At 42.9% G+C, this 8,152-nt stretch overlaps 1 protein-coding gene across 1 annotated transcript in view; it reads right to left on the bottom strand.

Moving 5' to 3' along the window:
• Positions 1 to 7,548, bottom strand: part of plcb4b (phospholipase C, beta 4b) — a 90,549-nt gene extending 83,001 nt beyond the window's left edge. The window contains exon 1 of the mRNA XM_083790629.1: positions 7,473 to 7,548. The gene's annotated coding sequence lies outside the window, so the exon portion shown is untranslated. The remainder of the gene's footprint in view (positions 1 to 7,472) is intronic.
• Between the last annotated feature and the right edge of the window lie 604 nt (positions 7,549 to 8,152).

Here is an 8,152-nt window from a genome sequence, read left to right as displayed (position 1 = left end):
TTACTGAGGGACTGTTTTGGGCCAGGCTTGCCCAAACATGGAGCCCAAACAGTGAGATCAAAGTCAAACACACACACACACACACACACACACACACACACCTAAACAAGCGCACACACGTACCAAGTTTTTTTCCTCAGGTATAAGCTTTATTTCCCTGCTGTGGTGCTACTTTATACAGGCTTCTCAGGACAGAACTTTAGACTGCTCACTACTATACTGAATACTGATAGAACTTTTGCACCTCAGGTACAGTTCTCATCTCAAACCTTTTAAATTAAAAAACAATATTGAAAAAAAAACACGGCCCCATCACGTATTAAAGGTCATCAGAACCAAGGTCGGGTGTTTTTGATGAATCGAACATGGTTAAAATGGTGTTTGAAGTTGGGTTTCATATAGGAAGGGATCAGGGCAGCTAAAATACATCAGTGAAATATCCCTTCAAGGAATCGGTTCGCTAAGAGGGAATCGTTAACAGTTTGACTGCGGAAAACGATTTATCAGACTTTTAATCAACCCCCTTCACTGCCGAGATTGTTGTATTACCTTTAGAGCATACGCTGAATTATTTGGGCTTTTAATCCGCGAAAATCCAGCAAAGAAAGCTCCTGTGGTTTGTTATGATTCGATCGTATCATCCACCATCTTGGTGCACCCGGAAGACGCACACAAGACTCGTCTCAATGAGGCGTTGCACCCCATGCATTTCCATTGGCCTCAATTTCCCAGAAGCCCTAGCAGCCCACAGCATGTGACGATTTCCGGTTTTTTTATCACAACAGATGCGCCTACTCTCTTTCTCCGCGGCGAAGAAGAATTTTCTTTTTTTTGTTAACATTACGGCGGATTAAACACATAAAACAAAACTCGCGTATGTCCGATATGGCAGCGACATTAACCTGGAGTAATCCATTCAAAGCACGGAAACTGTTTTAATGAAGCGGAATCGGAATTTTACTGTTTTTTACACTCTCAAGAGTTAAATTATAGTTAAACATCTGCATTACTTAATTGAAGAATTGTTATTTTGATCAACGTTTGCCCGTTATCTCTCCTATAGTACTACATCAGTACATACAGCATGGAAACGTGGACAAAATCTTTGCCGTGTCTGAGAGGATAAATCTCATCAAATGGTGGCCCGTGGCCCAAAATGCCGAATGAATAATGGAACCTTGACATGAAAAGGTTTGAAAACCTAAAAGGATCCCAACCCTCTCCAGTAGACTGAGGAGGCACTGTCGTGTCAAGGCGGGAAAGAGTTAAAGATAAAAACCAGAGATAAAAAAGAGCAAGAGTGGGAGAGAGAAAATGAGGGGGAAAGAGAAAGAGGGAGAGAGAGAGAGAGAGTTGGGACAGAAATGAAGAAAGGAGATAGGAAGGAAGGAGGGAGTGCATGGAGTCAGTGGGTGGGGGGGAGGGGGGGGGGGGGACTCCAAAAATATGATATTTCTCTCGTTGACCAAATAAGTACCTATTAAAAGAGAGGCCGTAGGCCAGCTGAGCTCCACGATAAGGAGAGCGCCAGGAGAAAAGGAGCAGAGCCGTGGAACATGGCCTTATAGAGAGACAGAGAGAGAGAGAGAGACGCGCTCGGTGGGGGAGGTGGGAGGTTAGAGGGGCAGGGGTTAAACACTTTCCCCGAGAATGTGAGCCGTCTCGCTGGGGTAAAAAACCACGGGCCCTCCTGGGCCCCTACCGGCGGAACACGAGCCCGGAGCACCGGCTGTCGAGGATATGTCGGGGGATTGTAGCTGCATGGAGAAAAGGCCACCAGGAGGAACCTTGACATTATGAATGATGGGCTGTGAACAGCTGCTGAGGAGTTTGTTTAATCTGGCGTACCTATTTTTGGGCATGTTATTATGCGGAGATTGCAGAAGGAAATGTTGTACGAAAATTGTATTGTTAAAAACAAAGAATGGCATATATCTCAATCTATGAGCTCAGACAGGTGCGACCAGACCAGACTCTTACAGGTCTGTAACTAACAGAAGCAAAGAGCATGTGGGTCTCTTAAAGGTTTTATGACATTAATTTCATTTATTTTAATTTTAATTTTTAATTTTAGGTTTTATGACCTCAAGGGCGGCGGTGGCTCAGGGGTAGAGTGCCTGGATGGTAACCGTAAGGTTGCCAGTTCGAACCCGGGCTCCCCCAGAGTTAGTGTCGAAGTGTCCTTGAGCAAGACACTGAACCCCTAATTGCTCCCGATGTGCTAGTTGGTGCCTTGCATGGTTTCCGCTGCCATCGGTGTATGAATGTGTGTGTGAATGGGTGAATGTAATGCACAATCTATGTAAAGCGCCTTGGATAAAGGCGCTATATAAATGCACCATTTACCATTTACCAATTACACCCAAAAAACCTGAACTTTGAACATTCAGTGGATTTTCTGTGGTCTGAAGTTTTCTTTGGGGTTCTTTGGGCCTTTTGAGCTACAGGCAACACAGTGAAACAGTGACATCTGCTGGCAAATCCCATTGACATATATGGGATTTGCAGTAAGTGATGTCACTTACTGCCGGCAAATCAGAGCACCTGTTTGAGCCAGAAAACCCCAGATCACAGAAAATCTACTGAATGTTAAAAGTTCATGTTTTTTGGGTGCAATTGAGATTAGAAAACCTAAAAAAAAAAACAAGAACAATTCCAAAACCTTTTTTTTTATGTCACAATCCCTTTAACGTGGCATCTTAAATTAGATGATAAAATATACCAACAGAAATTGGCCATCCTAAAGAAGATATTCAACTTGGTAAAGTGTGGGCCATTTTCCAGTCCTTTGATGTCATTAAATCAATATATGAAAATAATATATTGGCTTCCCACAAGGCAGAGGGTGAACTACGTTGTACCCTCAGCCCCACCCTCTTGAAATATATTAACAAACTGGCATTATTATTAGAACAATCACCTGGTCTCACTCTTACCGACACAGACATTAAGCACCTATTTACCTAGAAGGTCTTCAGCAAAGCCTGCACATTCTTCATCAGTACTGTCAGACATGGGCCCTGAGTTTGTAACATCAAAGATAGCGATTATAATCAATTTCTAATGGATGAAGCCTTGGCCCTGGAAGAGAGGTCATCAGGCGGTCTCCAACCTCCTTAGAGTGTTTTCGACACTTAACCACAACACTCTCCAGTTGCCGTGTCGGCAGCAGTGATCGGCCAAGTCACTGTCCTTCTCCTCCAGGCGTCCAGCTGTAGACGAATCCGTGGAGGGGGCGCCCCGGGGCGCAGCCATCACCAAGGTGCAATCAGCAACGCAAGGGAGGTGCCTAACCAGAACCTAACTCAGAACCTAACCACTATAGATAAGACCTGTCGCGTCGCCTTAACGTCAATAATGATGAAACGGTAGAACAGGTTGACAGTTTCACATATCTTGGACTCACACTGGACAATAAACTTAGGTTTGATCAACAGATTACTATCTATCCAGTCACGTTTTCAGCAAAGACTCCATGTAATTCGTAAGCTATAAGATCATTATCTGTTGCTCCTCATCTTCTATTATTACTGTACAAAAGCATTATCCAACCGGTTCTGTTGTACTGTCCCGCATGTTTCTACACTATACTGCCCATGCCTAACAGGAACAAACTTTGCAGTATTGCTTCCAAGATCATCGGACTCCCTACACAGACATCTGATATGAACAATAAGGCCATCACACGGTTAGCACTTTCTATATCAAAATGACACTGATCATCCTCGATCGCTTTTTTAACCTCATGCCATCTGGACAAAGATACAGAACCTTGCCATGGAAAAAGGTCCGTTTTAGTAGGAGTTTTGTCCCCTCAACCATCGCGGCATTAAACAAGCTGCCCCGCCAATAGGATGGTTCTGTAGTGTATACAGTCAGTGTACATGTATGATGGGATGGTTCTGTATACAGTGGGGATCTCATGTTTTTGTATTGTGAAGACAAATATCCTTCGGGACAATAACGATTAGTATCATTATTAACATTGATGACTGAAAGTAATAAATAAAAATCACACTTGAAGTGAAGTGAGGGTCGCTCTCATCATCATACATCATCACATTCCGTGCTCAGCCAATCAAATCATCACAAATGGGCTTGCCCATGTGGGTTTTAATTAGATTCTACTCAGGCTCTACGTCAGCTCGAACCTAGTGTAGGTATAGACTGGAGATGACGTTAGTTTGTTTTGGTTACGCTGATTGGATGAAGGGGTTTGTTTGTCAACGCTGTAGTCCCGTAACTAGTCAGACGTCCATGTATGTAAATGCAGAAAAGTGGATCGAGCAAATTATAACAATTTACTCATCGAGTAAATTCACTTATTCGTCTTTTGACGAATGGGTGTGAGCTTCAGTTTCCTGAGGACCGATCCTCACGGCCCTCTATACCATATTGCAGAATTTCGTGAAAAAAACGATAGCACAGAAATAGCATTTTTTTTTATGTCATAATTGAAATTGTTGCTTTGGCAACACTTGTCATATGTCATGCCAACACAAAGCTCGTTGAATTGAAATTTAATTGAGAGACAAACAAGCACATGTTGCTGTTCAACCGACACTGGTCGGTCGCCATGGCAACCCAGTCAGTCTTGCTTGCCTCGTAGCAGCCATATTCCCCCCACCCCCTCACACACACCCCCACCCCTTCATGCACTCAGACAAACACGCACATGTGGCTCCCAGAATGGGATCCCAGTGTGTCTCACCAGCCCACCCACAATGATGCCCCGCTGCTTCTAGGCACGCCAGCGAACAACAGCTCTGTGCAACACATCTATTGACATCATCAGTCCCCAGGGCCTCAGGCATGCGCACGACGCATGTGCGCACGCACACTCACACTCACACACCTGCCAAGGGTACCGGAGTCTGGTAAACAACCCTAGCAATCAGCAGTAACAACCACAGTAGCTGAGTGAGTATTTGAGTTTTGGAGGCATTTTCTGATGCTGCTCCCTTCGGGTGTGTGCTAAAAATGCACGCACTCCGTGTGGGTGGGTGTATTGTCAACGGTTGTCCTTGGTAGCAGCCCTGCACTCTGATTGGTTAACCTTGACACGATTCAACAGATTTAAAAGCCTCCCGCTCCGAACCACAAGACAACCTTCCTCACTGTAAATATGTCTACGCCGCGATATCTTAGAGGAGAATATTCTATTTGTTTACTCCACTCCCAACTATTCGACCGCTTTAGTCACCTTCACTTTGCGGATTTCGATATTATTAGAAACCATACTGTACATTAACCACTTAAATGCTATTTTATACTTCCATTTTATACTTTGGCTGTTTCATTAATTGACGAATTAAAGATGTGATTTTTTTGTATTCTTTCCAGTTTTTCATGTGTTTATGAGGTGACAGTACTTCACACCCCCGGTGTGGTTGTTATGTGCAATTATGTCTTTACCCTTTTTATATTTGTATGTTCACCGTATTGTTTTATATACTGTGTTGAATAAATAAATACTAAAATACAACAACAGCTGTGGGTGCGGCTTCAGTTCAGGGGGGTCACCACCCATCACTACCCACCAGGCAAACCAGGCATATTAATGAAGTGGTGGGGGCTGTGCCGCCGTGCCACCTTAAAAACACCACTTTAAACAAATACTGTACACTTTTTTAGAAAATATCCTTATATAATAATACCTGATGATCATGTTTTAGGGTGGAAAAAACCACGGCACTCCAGTGTAAAATGGGGCATTCTGCAATGAGTACTTCTAAATTCGGTACTTGAAGTATATTTGACGCCAATACATTTGTCCTTTTACTCACGCATAACAGTTTGAATACATATAATGTATAATAACGTATAATGCTGCTTTCAATCCGAGTACTTCTTCCACCACTGGTGAGATCAGATCAGTGGCTTTGTGTATGAGACTAGGTCATGGCTGTGAGGCTGCTCCACCAGTTTTATTTGTGAAATATTGACAAGGTTGGACTAGCAGCAGAGGATTGTGTTGAAGTCTTGTTGAAGCATCATACTTTAATTTAAAAGGAGCGAGTTTGAACCGTGGCCATGGGGGGGATGCTAATAGCTTTATCTATCTGTTTATTTCCATCAAGGACCACTAAGCCAATGAGTGTTCTCAGCAGTGCTTTTAAGCGTCATCCTCTGGGATTTGGTGTCATGACACTACTTTGAGTTGTTGTGCTTTTAAAATACTAATAATCTTCGGCAGCCAATAAATTATTTTCCGTTGTTGTTCTTTTCTTATTCTTTTTTTTTTAAATATCCAAACAAAGATGTGTTTTATATTAGCCGTCCTCAGCTCGCACATGCCGTTTGAATGACGTTGGTCGCTCATGTGTGTGTCTTCTCAATAGGGTTTCCTTGCATTCAGACCTGGTCTAGGAATGTGCAACACTTTCGCTGTATTCCGATTTGTATTCAATCATTGATTCTAAATTATATTATACATTTAGTCCTGGTTACTATTATTTTAGCTACACTGACATGATCACACCCTAGTGGCCTAGTAAGTGTGAATAGGAGAAGGTATTTGACATCACATGAGTGTGTTGGACCTTCACATGAGTGTGTTGGAGAGGTCCAAACAAATGGTACTTTCTTGTGTAGATTTGTCTCCTTTTTGTGGATCAAGAGCCTAAAAAATCACACTTGTGTGAAGTGAGAGGCGCCTTTTATCATGACGACCATGTGACGTCAATTTCCGGTCTCTACTCTATATGCAAAAGTGTGTTGAAACAACTTGTGATTTGGCACTATAATAAAATAACATTTTAAGAACCACTGTTCTGGTCAAAGAACTGCACTGGGTTCCATCCTCTCTCCAATAATCCAATTCTATGTGTTCTGCCATATTTGCGGATCAAACAGAAAAATCCATCCCCAGATCAACGCATTGATCACATAAGAGCTGAACATACAGCAGCTACGTGCTCTGCAGAAGCAGACTGACATTGGGGTTTTTTTTCTCTCCAATCCCCATCTGCCAAAGATGGGGAAAACATTACACCCATTACTCAGTACTCACCTAATTACATTCAGTAGAGCCATCAATCCATCTGTCATGAGTTGTTTACATTGGCGACTTCCTGTGTAAATACACTTAATTGCTGGCAACCGCGCCTGTCTATCAGTGCAATTAGACAGGTCCTTACAGGGAGAATGTGCATGCATGCATACTACACAGCAACTAGCAGCCCGTCGTCAATGTATCCAAGGGGACTTGGTCGAGAGAAAATAGCCGATCGACAAGCTCACAGCGTGTCGTGATGCGACCCGTTGTGAGCTTGTAGATCTGCTACTACAACACCGGTGCACAACTACAGTACGAATCAGGCATTGCACTCATGTATTCTTCATACGGTACGTCCCTGCTCTGACCATAGACAGACCGAGTCATGTTCCTTCTTATGCGAAGGCGGTGACAATATCACAGGCATTGTAACGTGACAGCAGGTACACATGAGTATGAGTGTGAACGCACTTACCAGGTCACACACAAGAGGGGCTGTACGACCAGGGGAGGGGGAAGGGGGCACACTGGAAGACAGCGATGGACCACTCTGGAGAAAAGGAGAGAGAGAGAGAGAGGAGAGAGGTAAGCGAAGTATAATGTGCTCCCGTTCAATGTGCAGGAAATATCCTTTTTTTCTCAGATTTGTCTGAAATAACACGTCATTATTACTGCGCCTTCTGGGAAAGACGCACGCGTGCACGCGTGCACACACACACGCAGACACACACGTTTTGTTCCAGATTCGAATCATTCCGTACTTGCAGCTCTAAATAACCTAACAGGAACAGGAGAGAGGGGGGATTGTTAGAGAGCGCGCGCGCGCGAGAGAGAGAGAGAGAGAGAGAGAGAGAGAGAGAGAGAGAGAGAGAAAAAGAGATTGATTCTGCTCTCAATTTCCTGTCCAGCATTTTCAATTGTACAGTTGTATTCATTATTAATAAAAGAGTAGACACACCTACAGAAAGAAGATAACCCGATGAAACGTTGTTTCTGTTCAAAAATAATAATAATAAATAAAAATATATTTATTATATATTTTTTTGTCGGATTCATTGAAAACACAAATGTTTTGCAATTACTTTTTTCTTATATTTTTCTTCTCATTTTCCAAATAAATAAATTAAAAAGATTTCGAAAAAAGTTAAAACATTG

Source organism: Protomyctophum parallelum (assembly GCF_964188405.1).
Source record: "Protomyctophum parallelum genome assembly, chromosome: 19".
Taxonomy (NCBI): Eukaryota; Metazoa; Chordata; class Actinopteri; order Myctophiformes; family Myctophidae; genus Protomyctophum; species Protomyctophum parallelum.
Note: the sequence above shows the minus strand (reverse complement) of the source record. Positions and strands in the feature narration are given on the sequence as shown.